At 48.1% G+C, this 11,362-nt stretch overlaps 1 protein-coding gene across 5 annotated transcripts in view; it reads left to right on the top strand.

The window, feature by feature from the left end:
• Nucleotides 1-297: 297 nt before the first annotated feature.
• TMEM150C (transmembrane protein 150C) overlaps nucleotides 298-11,362 on the top strand; it is a 40,482-nt gene continuing 29,417 nt past the window's right edge. For 2 of the 5 annotated variants that reach the window (XM_050945227.1, XM_050945226.1), the window contains exons 1-2: nucleotides 299-386; nucleotides 1,580-1,678. The gene's annotated coding sequence lies outside the window, so the exon portion shown is untranslated. Of the gene's footprint in view, nucleotides 387-722; nucleotides 741-1,579; nucleotides 1,679-11,362 lie in introns of those variants that run through there. The other 3 variants (XM_050945228.1, XM_050945230.1, XM_050945231.1) reach the window with 3 other exon arrangements.

Below are 11,362 nucleotides of genomic sequence, written 5' to 3'. Positions count from 1 at the left end.
GAGAGGGAGCTGTGTGGGTGCCCTTCCTGGAGGTAGGGCGGGATGACCTGGGTGTTGACCTGCTCGCTCTGCCCCGGGCAAACGCGCCTTATGCAAATAAGGGAAGTCGATGAGTCTACTTAACACCCGTGTCACTAATAGAACCGCGCAGGCAAAACCTGCTGCCGCTTGCAAACGGCCCCCCCCCGGCCTTCAAACCCCGGGGCGGCAGGCGGGCTCCGGCTCCGCTGGGGGAGGAGTCCGCTCCCTTTGCCTGGGGGCCGCGGAGGCAGAGGCAACCCCGCCCCTTCTGACAGAAACCCGCCCCCTGCTGCCCAGCCTCGCCCGCCGCTGCCACAGCCGCCGGCTGCAGGTGCTGGCGCCCGCCCGCCCGGAGCTGGCAGCAGGTAGGTGACTGGCTGCTCCCCGGCCGGGCTGCAGCGCCGCGGGCTGTGCCCGGGGAGGGGCGCCGGGCTGGTGGCGCGCGGGCGGCCTCTCCGGGGCTTAGAAGCAGCAGCCTCCCGCCGCCCTCCCCTTCCTGCTGCTATTGTCTCGCGCCGCTTCCCCTCCGCCAGCCCCTGCTGGGATCTCGGTGTGTCCCCCCCGCCTCTGTCCTGCTTCCTGTGCAGCCCCAGCGCGCCCCGCTGCCGCAGCGCCCGGCCCGGCCCCAGCCATCTCCCCTCCCCGAGCCTCGTCCCCCTTCGCGCCGCGGGTGTGGGGCTGCCTGTGGCTGGGGCGGAGGAGGGCGGCCTGCGGACGAGGTGAGTGTCTAGGGTGGGAACAGGAACATCTCCTTTCCCCCCTGCTTCTGGCAGACCAGCTGCCACAGCAGACACTGCAGCGCGACAGGCTGCTAGGATTTCAACCAGGGGCTTTCTCCTCCCCTCCTCTAGCCCCTGGGTTTTACATTTAAAAATGGGGGTTGTGTCAAATTGTTACTGACCAGGACCTTGGCAAATGCATGGAGAATGTAGCTTGTTCTGTTCCCACATTGTTACAGTGATAGGTCTTGGGGGATCAGTTTGTAACAGCCCACCCTCGTCCCTTGCATCCCCATCTCTTTAAAAGGTTAAATGGGAAATATTGCCAACACTAGAGTGCCTATCGACTCATCAAAGAGTCTTCCTTGCTCACGGGCTGGTTAAGCCCAGGGATCTTCATGAAACTGGGAGGGGAAACCATGGGGATGCTGATTTTTATCACAGTAACATCTGAAGACTCTTAGTTTCGTTGTGCTGTGCAAACACACACAGTCTAAAAGCTTACAATGAAAACAAGGACAAGATGCAAGAGGGGGAGGTGGCAGGGTGATTTGGCACACAAGTCTGCATGTGTTAGTAGCAGAACATACAGTTTGGAGGCTTCAGGTGTGCAATTTTAGTTACATTAGTGGAGAAGAGAGAGAGAGAGATGAGTCATTAAAGCCCCAATCCTGAAGTTCTTCCATGTGAGACTTGTGCAAAATCTTACTGAGGTTTTGTGTGGGTGCTGAAACCTACCTGTGGGGAACAGATTCCAGGATCAGGGTCTAGGAAACTACCTGCTTATGCCATTATCTTACCATATTTCATCCTGCATTAATTTGCTGTGATGTGCTTAGGTGTTGCAACTGATATATGGTCCTCTATCAAGGAGGCTGAGAGCAAGAGGTGAGCCTACATACAGCCCCATATATGCTGCAATATTTGTACACATCAAGGTGAGTTGACATTGCATTTCTTGGCACTCTCAGCCTCTACATTAAGACAGATGCTGATTTGATTAATCCTGTTCTATTGTGCTGTTGGAGCTACCTGACAAACAAGATATATGGCATTCGGTGTAAAAAGTGGACTCAGAGTTTTCCCAAAGGATCTAGATGTTTATCTCCATATAATGAATTGTCCTTCTCTATAAAAAGGTGAAAGTGCAATCTCCAGGCCCCCACACTCGCTCCCCTGTGGCAGCCTCTCTGCTAGGCTTTATTTGAAAGGGATGGGAGCTCGGAAGTAGCTGTGCTTGGAGGTAATGTATCCACTGGACTACCTCGCCCTTTCCCCCCAAGATCTCGGTGTGAATAAGTGTCTAGATACATTGATGATTTTATCACTTCCTTCCAGATTTGAAGTGGAATGTCCTTTTCCCACACGGATGTGGGGTTTGAATGCATGACACTCACCTTCTCCCCTTGCAAACAATCATTTGTCTTCCTCTACTCCCATACCTTTGAGGGGATGGCTTTCAGAGAATTCCATGAGGTGAACCACATCAAGCAATCCCCTTATCCCTTGAACCCACTCCTTTTTCAGGGCAGGGTGGGATCTGGCCTTGAAACTGCAGAAAAGAGCCAGACTAATTGATAAATTTTCCTCAGTAGAGGTTGCTGATATGGATGACCTTATTCAAAGGTATGACATAACCTTTAGCTCTTACTCATAGCCCAGAGTTTACATCTCATCATGCATTTAAAATCCTCAAGTTATCAATGTTAAGCTTTTCCATGCTTATGGTTCCTTCTGTTTGGTTTTGATTTTGATTAACAAAAGGTTCTATTGCAAGACATTTAAAAGCATTATCTGACTAGCATTTGTGTCATCATGTTGTTACAACAATATAGGTATACAGGAAATTTTTAATAACTACTTGTTTTCGGAGAAAATGTATATAAGAAGCGTAAAAATGCATATTTATGAGAATGCCTATAACAATTTATTTAAAGGGACGGTAGCAACTTATTTTTATACTGGTGTAATAGATTAGATAATAAGGCCTTATATTTTGTGAATAAATATTAGTTATGTTCTTGTTAACCTCTAGATTATTAGAAGTGAAAAATTTTTGAAAGCTTGTTGTTTGTATTCTGTGTTTATTTTTAGTGTTGCTCAGTTGGGACAGTGAAAATCAATGAAGTCAGTTTCACTTTAAGGTCCTTTAGTGCTGCAATGTTTTTGTTTCTGACATTGCATGGGAATGTGTACTTGTATAAACACAACTGTTTTCAGTTGACTTGTTTTCCCTCCTTGGAAGAAACATATATTATGACATAATCCCTTTTGGCGTTAGGTTTCATAAGCAGCTTGACTTTTGTAGCATTTAAAGTTTGGCCCAAATGTAAGTGAACAGTGATTCTTTAAGGCCCAGATCCTGTAATCAGATTTGAATCAGGAGCCTCCGCTAGGGACCAGAGCTACTAATGGAACTAAAGCTGCCAACTCCAAGCAGAAGAGAAAAAGAGGAAAAGAAACCGATGAAGTTAGGTAGTAAGTCCAGGGAAACACGGGGAGAAGAAGATGAGGGAAAACATGGCTAGCAGGTGAGAAGGGAGGATGGGTTTATGGCTAAGGCTTGGATTGGGACTCAGTGTGGGTTCAATTCCTTGCTCTGCCACAGCCTTCCTGAGTGAGACTTGGGCAAATCACTTAATCTCTGTGCCTCAGTTCTATAAAATGGGGGTGATAATATTGCTTCTGTTTAGACTGGAAAAAAAAATTTTTTTGGGGGGGCTGCATGGCAGTGAGACTGTCTCTTACTCCATATGTACAATGCTTAGCACCTTGAATACTACAAATCCTAATTAGAAGAGGACAACCTAGTAGCAGGGAAGAATGTGCAGGGGGAAAGTAGAAGGGGGAGAATAAGTGGAAGATGGAGAGAGAAGAACATAATGAAATGAAAAGCAAAAGATTGCAATATAATTATCCCCTCCCTCTTATTTATAGTATTAAACACAGATAGAAGGCACTGAGGCCCCTACTATCACCTTCCCATGGCTGTGGCTGCCACAGGGCTGATACAAGTGCGGATGTGAGGGGGGTTGTCTGTGATGAGACTCCCTCTCTATTAAGGAGCAGATCATCCTGTAAATGGTTGGAGTGTCCTTGCAGACCCATTCCACTGACAGGCTGATCTAGCTTGTCAGCTGTGCTGTCTTCAGGCATGGAGTTGCTTGGGAAGCAGGAATGCTTGTAAATGAGGGTCGGCTCCTGGGCACCACTGCTCCCTATTCTGGGGACAACATTACACTAGTGCTAAGGCTGTAACACCTCCTCAGTGCAGCTACGATTGGAGAAATAGAGACAGACCTGCTCCTTGGCCTGGCCTGTAGCAGGAGAGGTGCTGTGAAAGGACCAGAAGCATGGGAGACTCCTGCCATTGTCACAACAATGGTGGAGAGGGAGTGGTGCTGCTGTCTCAGATTTCCTGAGCTGATGATGGATCATTCTTGGAGGGAGGGGAATGTCTCCTCCTGGAAGGGAGCTGTCTACTGGGTCTTACTGTGGCTACATGGCCTTTTTAATGGGCTAGTTCTGTGAGGTGCTGAGTCCTTTTCAAGTCCTCTCTATGTTTATGGGAACTGAGAGGACTTGCTTAAATCTACCTTAATGGAGACACATTTAGAGCCATGGGACTAAGTGTCATTTTATAGGGGGTTAAAAGCTGTGAATTTGACACTGGCTGTTTAGCAACTTCTACTATACACCTCTATCCCGATATAACGCAGTCCTCCGGAGCCAAAAATCTTGCGGTGCTATAGCTGAGACCACATTATATCGAACTTACTTTGGCCCCCCTGCTCCTTGTGCCCTGACTACCCCTTCCAGAGACCCCCATCCCTAATCACCCCCAGTACCCACTCCTTACCAAACCCTCCTGCTCCCTGTCCTCTGACTGCCACGCCCCCTATCCACACCCCTCCGCCCCCCTGACAGGCACTCAGCAGCGGGAAGCGGAGCAACCCAGCCTCAGCCTGCTCCACTCCGCCAACTCCCAGCCACGGCGCTTGATGAGTGCAGGGAGGTTGGGGAAAGGACGCCCCCCGTACTCACCTGTGGCGGGAAGCGGAGCAATGCGGCCTCAGCCTGCTCCACTCTGCCACCTCCCAGCTGCAGCGCTCCACTTCCTGCTGCTGGTGAGTGCAGGGAGGTTGGGGAAAGGATGCTCCTCGTACTCACTTGTGTCGGGAAGCGGAGCGACGTGGCCCCAGCCCACTTCACTTTCCTTGCCCTGGTCCCAGCTGTGTCGCTGGGGATGGGAGGGGTGGGGAAAGGTCCCACATTCACTGGCCCCAGCCCATTCCACTCCGCCATCTCCCAGCTGCGGTGCTGCACTTCCCGCCGGTGAATGCAGGGAGGTTGGAGAAAGGATACTCCCTGTACTCACTGGTGGCGGGAAGTGGATCATGGCAGCCCCAGCCTGCTCTGCTTTCCTTGCCCCAGCCGTGTCGCCATCTCCCAGCTGCGGCGCTGCGCTTCCCACCGCAGGTGGGTACAGGGGTGTCCTTTCCCCATCCTCCCTGCACTCACTGGTGGCGAGAAGCGGAGTGCCGTGGCTGAGAGCTGATGTGCTGATCCGCTGGAGTGTTGCTTTACCGTGTTGTATGCAAACCTGTGTTATATCAGGTCACTTTATATCAGGGTAGAGGTGTATACTATAAAAAAAGTGTGAAAGAAGACACAAAGATGAAGTGCAGTGAGTACTGGTTTTATCTTACAAGGCTTTTAGGGACTTTTTCTGTGGCTTCTTCTGTATGTTGGGAGAATGGAAGACTCTACCGAAAAAATCCAGATCACTACCATACTAGTTATTTTCTCTACATCACATGGGTTAATTCTGATCGGTGTATCTGTGCAAGTCTCCGAAGGTGGGGCCTGATTCTCCTCATGTGTTAAACCTGAGTAATTCTAGTGATTTATGGAGAGGAACTCCTGATTTAGCATGAGTGAGGGAAGGACAGGCCCATTGGTTTTTGTAACACAAATGGTGGGTGAGTTTAGAAGAGGAAACAGTATTACTGAGTCAGTGAGGAAAGTATGACCGAGATCCTGGGGGATTCCAGATCTGGAGGCTCGCTGTGGGCCAATCGGTAGTGGAAACCATCATCTCTAATATGTTTTAAGGGAACAAATGCTCTAAGCTCTCTGGAAGTAGCTGAATGAGAAGGGTTACAGCAGACCTCTGTTAATGAAAGCAGAGAGAGAGAGTGTTCCATTCTCACAGCTGTTCTTGACGCTTCACCATTGATCTCTCAAGCGTGCTCTCATGCAAGGCTGCTGAGGCTGCATATAGTTGTCACACCGTCCATCTGAAGATTGGAAAGCACTATACAGACATTAATAAATTTAGGGTTACAGTACCTCTGTGAGGCTGATAAATACATCTAATCCCCATTAATAAGGCTAATACTATTGTGATGAACACCACAGAAATGCTTATAAGTAATGATTATTTAATGACAAAGAGGAGTTAAGTGACTGGTGTACGGTCACCCTGAAAGCCTGAGCGGAGCTAGGAACATTGGTCTTTTGACTCCTTTTCTCTCATCTTTACTCTCAGAAGTGTGTAAATGGTTAATTCTCATGGTATTTGCACTCCCTCATGTAAACGTGCCATTCAGAATATATATATGGCATATTGATATACTGAGTGTGAGGAAATGTAGGGCTTCATTTTTGGGTTGCATATGTCCAGTGAGCTCTGCAGATACACTCTTGCACGTAATCCTGGGGTAAGTAAATTATGCCATCCTGATTTGCTAGTAGTTATGCAGTAGATGGTTACGGTACAGATGGGAGCTTCTTTGGGTAATGGAGGAGCCAAGAGGGGTGGGCCTTGCAACCATATTCCCATTCCCCCGGATTCATTCCCTAGTCTGCAGCAGTTGGATTATGGTAATTCTTGAACTGGTCTCATCACTGCTGTTCTAGGAATTTGGAGAGTAGCACAGGGGTGAAGAAGATGTCAGTTAGCTGCACATGGAAGGAAGCACAAGCCATTCCTGAGGAAAATGCTGAATAAATCTGCAGAAGAAAATGGTTCCTCTAAAAAAGCAGTGCTGCTCATGCCACAGTGCCCCTGAATTTGCACTAGCCTGCAAAATGACATTTCCCCACTCCTGACTATGTGGTCTGCACACAGAGCCAGCTAGTATAACTTCAATCACATCTGCTTTGGAGATGGAGCAAATTACCTCCAAAGTGTAGAATGGGGACAGTCGAGTAGTTGTGCGGTTTGATGCTCACCTTTGTGCAGAGGCAGAAGCAGTGGAGAATGGAGCCGACAGGATGTGCTTCCAACTAATGGACAAAGAAGGGCAGAAGCTAGAAATGGATGAGCTGGTGAACACAGGAGAACGTCATTATAGCATCTGCACAAAGGGTGTCTGCATCCATATGATGTTATAGTCCTGTTTAGGAGAAGAAAAAAATCAGGAAATGATTATGCTTGCATCTTGTACTGTGTTGTGACATGGTCGTTGCTCCTCTGCATCAAATCCAACAGCGTCCATGTGCCATATGGTAGCTGATAGGAAAGCAAAGTAACAAAGCAGTGAGCATACACACCCAACTGTGTATTAAATGTAACATAAATACTTGGTTTAGGATATGGGTAAAAAATGTGTGCACACTAGTGTAATCTTTCTCACAAGTCAAAGTCCAGGCTTCTGGTCCAGTATCACTAGTCAAGGTAGCGATACAGAGCAAAGGAAGTAGAGTTGGTCAGAAAGGCCTTTTCCCCGGTGACAAATTTCACCAAAAACAAACCAAAAAAATGTTTTTTCTAAGTCTTTCCATGGAAAATTTCAATTATTTTTGGCTGATTACCAAAATATTTTTCTCTGGAAACGTTGCCATAGTCCTTCAAGAGAGCTGTAGTTTGAGTGCTTTGTGTTCCCATTCTCTATAGGTCGGGATTCTGGATCCAAAATGAATTTTATAAGTTCATGGCGGGTAGATCCATCAATGACTAGTAGCCAGGATGGTGAGGGATGCAACCCGATGCCTCTGATTGCCAGAATGTGGGACTGGATCACTGAAAAATTGCCCTGTTCTGTTCATTCCTTCTGAAGCCTCCTTTGACCCTGACTGCTGTTGGAAGACAGGATACTGGGTAAGATGGACCATTGGTCTGAGCCACTGTGGCCATTCTTATGTGGAACTACATCTTCCATCATACACCATAATCTCCCCTCTTGGAGAGGGAGAGAGGAGGAGTGTATCATGGGAGCCCTTCGCCGTGTTGTGTGAAGGGAGATAAAGCCTGGCCCCTAGAGGAGAATGGGGAAGCATAGAAGATTAGGGTTGAAAGGGACTTCAGAAGGTCATCTAGTCCAACCCCCTGCTCAAAGCAGGACTAATCCCCAGACAGATTTTTATCCCAGTTCTCTAAATGGCCCCCTCAAGGATTGAACTCACAACCCTGGGTTTAGTAGGCCAATGCTCAAACCACTGAGCTATCCCTCCCCCCCAACTACAACTCCTCTGAGGCACTGCGGCAGCGTTTCCAAATCAAAATATCTTGGGTTTTGGCTACGATGTTTTGGGCATGTTTTTGACAACAAATAAAAAAATTCCCTGGAAAGCAGACACTTATTTAGGGAAATTTTTGTTCTGTGAAAACTCAATTTTGCATTGAAAAACAGTTTTGATAGAAATTTTTCAATTTGCCCTGCAAAGGTGGTGTGGGGAGAGAAAAGTGGTGTTTTGAAAGCAGTTGAGTGTTACATACTGGATCCAGTATGTAACACTCAGCTGCTTTCAAAATACCACGTTTTCTCTCCCCACACCACCTTTCCAGGGCAAATTGAAAAATTTCTATCAAAACTGTTGAAAAGAAAAATCCTGAACTGAAAAGAGCCAAATATTGTAGCTGGATTTTTTTTTAAAGGGTTGGTTACATTTATGACTAACACACACTGTAAAGTAAGATAAGGACAATGACCTTTCATCCTCTTTGCCTGACAAAAAATGTCTGACGCTGAGGAGGAAGTCAGTGCAGAGAATGGCAAACCTGCCACCTTAGTTGAGAAGCTGTCCCAATGGCACACAGCGCCTGACCCAAAGCCCATTGAACCCCGTGAAAGTCTTTGTTTATCTCAAAGGGCTTTAGGTGGGAACCTTAGACATGCTTTCAGTGAGTTCAGAACTTCCCTATGACAGCACAGGCAACATGCAGCTTTGCCCCTCAGTAGATAGTAAAAGCCAGAGAGGATGCGATACCTTGTCAGCTCTTGACAGAATTCCCTCTGATTTCACCCCTGAGGTCCAGGGACAGGATGTTATTAATGGCAGGCTTCAAGCAGTGCCATTCCCCACAGCTGCAGGTCCCAGGGTGAGCTTATGCCTTGTCACCTTCAGGGTGTGATGAAAGACTCTCTTCTCACTCTGTGCTTGTTCGCTCGGTAATGGAGGCTGTCCTCGAAGGCAAGCACCAAGGATGATGACCTTAGGAAAGCGGCACTAAGCTAGGAAGAGCTGGAAGATGCAGTCCTTTCTTTGGAAGGAAATGAGCTCTGAATTTTGCATCTGGCACCTAGCTAATACAGTGATAGGTGAATTAGAAATGCACCGAGCTATGAAATTCTGATCTGAATCCTGACTTTGAATGCCCCTGAAGTTTGGGATGGTCACACCTGGGATTTTTATTTGAGCCCAGCTGTACCTAATAATCTAACAGCTGCTTTGGCATTTACTTAACTTCATCCTATTTGCCCGAGCCCCTTCTTGACCAGAGGTTCCAGCTGATGGAGATGGAGGAGAAAGAGGAGGAGAGTTATTAAACTGGGAAAGATTAAAAAGAGAAGCCTAATTTCCTGTATGGTCCTGTGGAGAGGGCACTAGATTAGGAGTTACAAGACCTGAGTTCTGTTCCTCCTTTTCTCACTGCTCTGCTGTGTGACCTTGGGTAATTCACATCTCTTATCTGTGCCTGTCTCCCCTTTCACCCTTTGTCTGTCTTCGTTAGTCTGGAGTGGCCCAGGGAGAATAGGGAAAAATATCTCCAGAGGAGAGGAAGTACACAAATGTAAATTGCCATGTAAATTATACAAATGTTTTATAATGACTGAGGCAGTGATTGACTGACTACGTTGGAGGTGCTGACAGAAACCCACTAGAAGATGGCAGCATGTGGGCATCTCATCAAAAGAAGAGATGGAAATAAGCAGTCTGAATGTAATACGTTTTAAACACTTTCCCCCTCTCCTTCCTGAATATCAGTCAAAGTATCTTTCTGGGTGTCATGATGATGTGAGTGAAGGAAACTTTTTTTCCTTCCCACATCCACTGTTTCATCTTTCAGATGCAAACTAACCCTGTGTGTGTGACACAGTCCGTCAGTCAGAGGTGCTGGTGGACAGCTCCAGAGAGCACAGTCTTCTGTCTATCCCAGGGGTTGGCAACCTTTCAGAAGTGGTGTGCCGAGTCTTCATTTATTCACTCTAATTTAAGGTTTCGCGTGCCAGTAATACATTTTAACGTTTCTAGAAGGTCTCTTTCTCTAAGTCTATAATATATAACGAAACCATTGTTCTATGTAAAGTAAATAAGGGTTTTAAAATGTTTAAGAAGCTTCATTTAAAATTAAATTAAAATGCAGAGTCCCCTGGACTGGTGGCCAGGACCCGGGCAGTGTGAGTGCCACTGAAAATCAGCTCACGTGCCGCCTTTAGCACTAGTGCCATAGATTGCCTACCCCTGATCTAGCCACAGAATGGGAGCAATGCAGACAGAAGCAGTACAGGCTTCCACACACTGCCCTGCAGTTGTGCCTCAATCCTGAGTCAGAGGGAGTGTCTTTATGGTGAGGATAGGGGGCTGTCTCCATCCATAGTCAACCTTTAACTTTTCTGATGGGATGCCAGTTACGGTCACTCCTGGGGGAATTCTACACCACTGCGCATGTGCTGAATTTATTCCACACCCGCCCCTTCCCCCCCCAAGATTTCTTTGCTTCCCTGCAGAAAAATTACTTTCTGATGGGGAAGCAAAGGGAAGCCAGCAGAGCAGTCATGTGATCCTCCCCAGCAGTTCTGGGTGCCCAAGGCAGCCAGCAAAGAGGTAAATCAATGTGGAGCATGGGGTGGGACGGGGGAAGACCCATCTGGTAGTGCCTACCCTGTGCCGAGCTCAGCTGCTAGTCCCGGATGGGCATGGGAGGACAGGTCTTCCTCTTCCCCTGCACGGCATCCGGGGCTGTGTCAGACACACACACAGATTTCTCTCCTGGCTGTTGGAAGCTCTGAAAACTCCCCTCCCTTCCCCACCTCCACGTGCTTCCTGCACCATCGCTTTTCAGCTGCAGGGGGAGGGAATCACTGTACAGAGATCTGCTCCCGCATCCACCCAACCCTTGTGCATGCAGACCCTCATGCTGAGCCTCACCACCCCCACCCCCACCCAGAGCTCCCCAGACAAGCCCCACTCCCCTGGCACCTGGACCACCCCAATGAGCCACCTGCACCTGGATCCCCACCCTACAGAGCCCCAACCAGCTGCACCTGGATCCCTACCCCGTTGAGCCCCACTCCCCCCAGCATCTGGAACCCCCATTGAGCCCCAACCACCTTCATCTGGACCCCCCCTGCAGAATCCCATTACTGTTGCACCCAGAACCTGCACAACAAGCC

Source organism: Gopherus flavomarginatus, chromosome 3, assembly GCF_025201925.1.
Source record: "Gopherus flavomarginatus isolate rGopFla2 chromosome 3, rGopFla2.mat.asm, whole genome shotgun sequence".
NCBI lineage: Eukaryota > Metazoa > Chordata > Testudines > Testudinidae > Gopherus > Gopherus flavomarginatus.
This window is presented reverse-complemented; position numbering and strand designations above follow the sequence as displayed.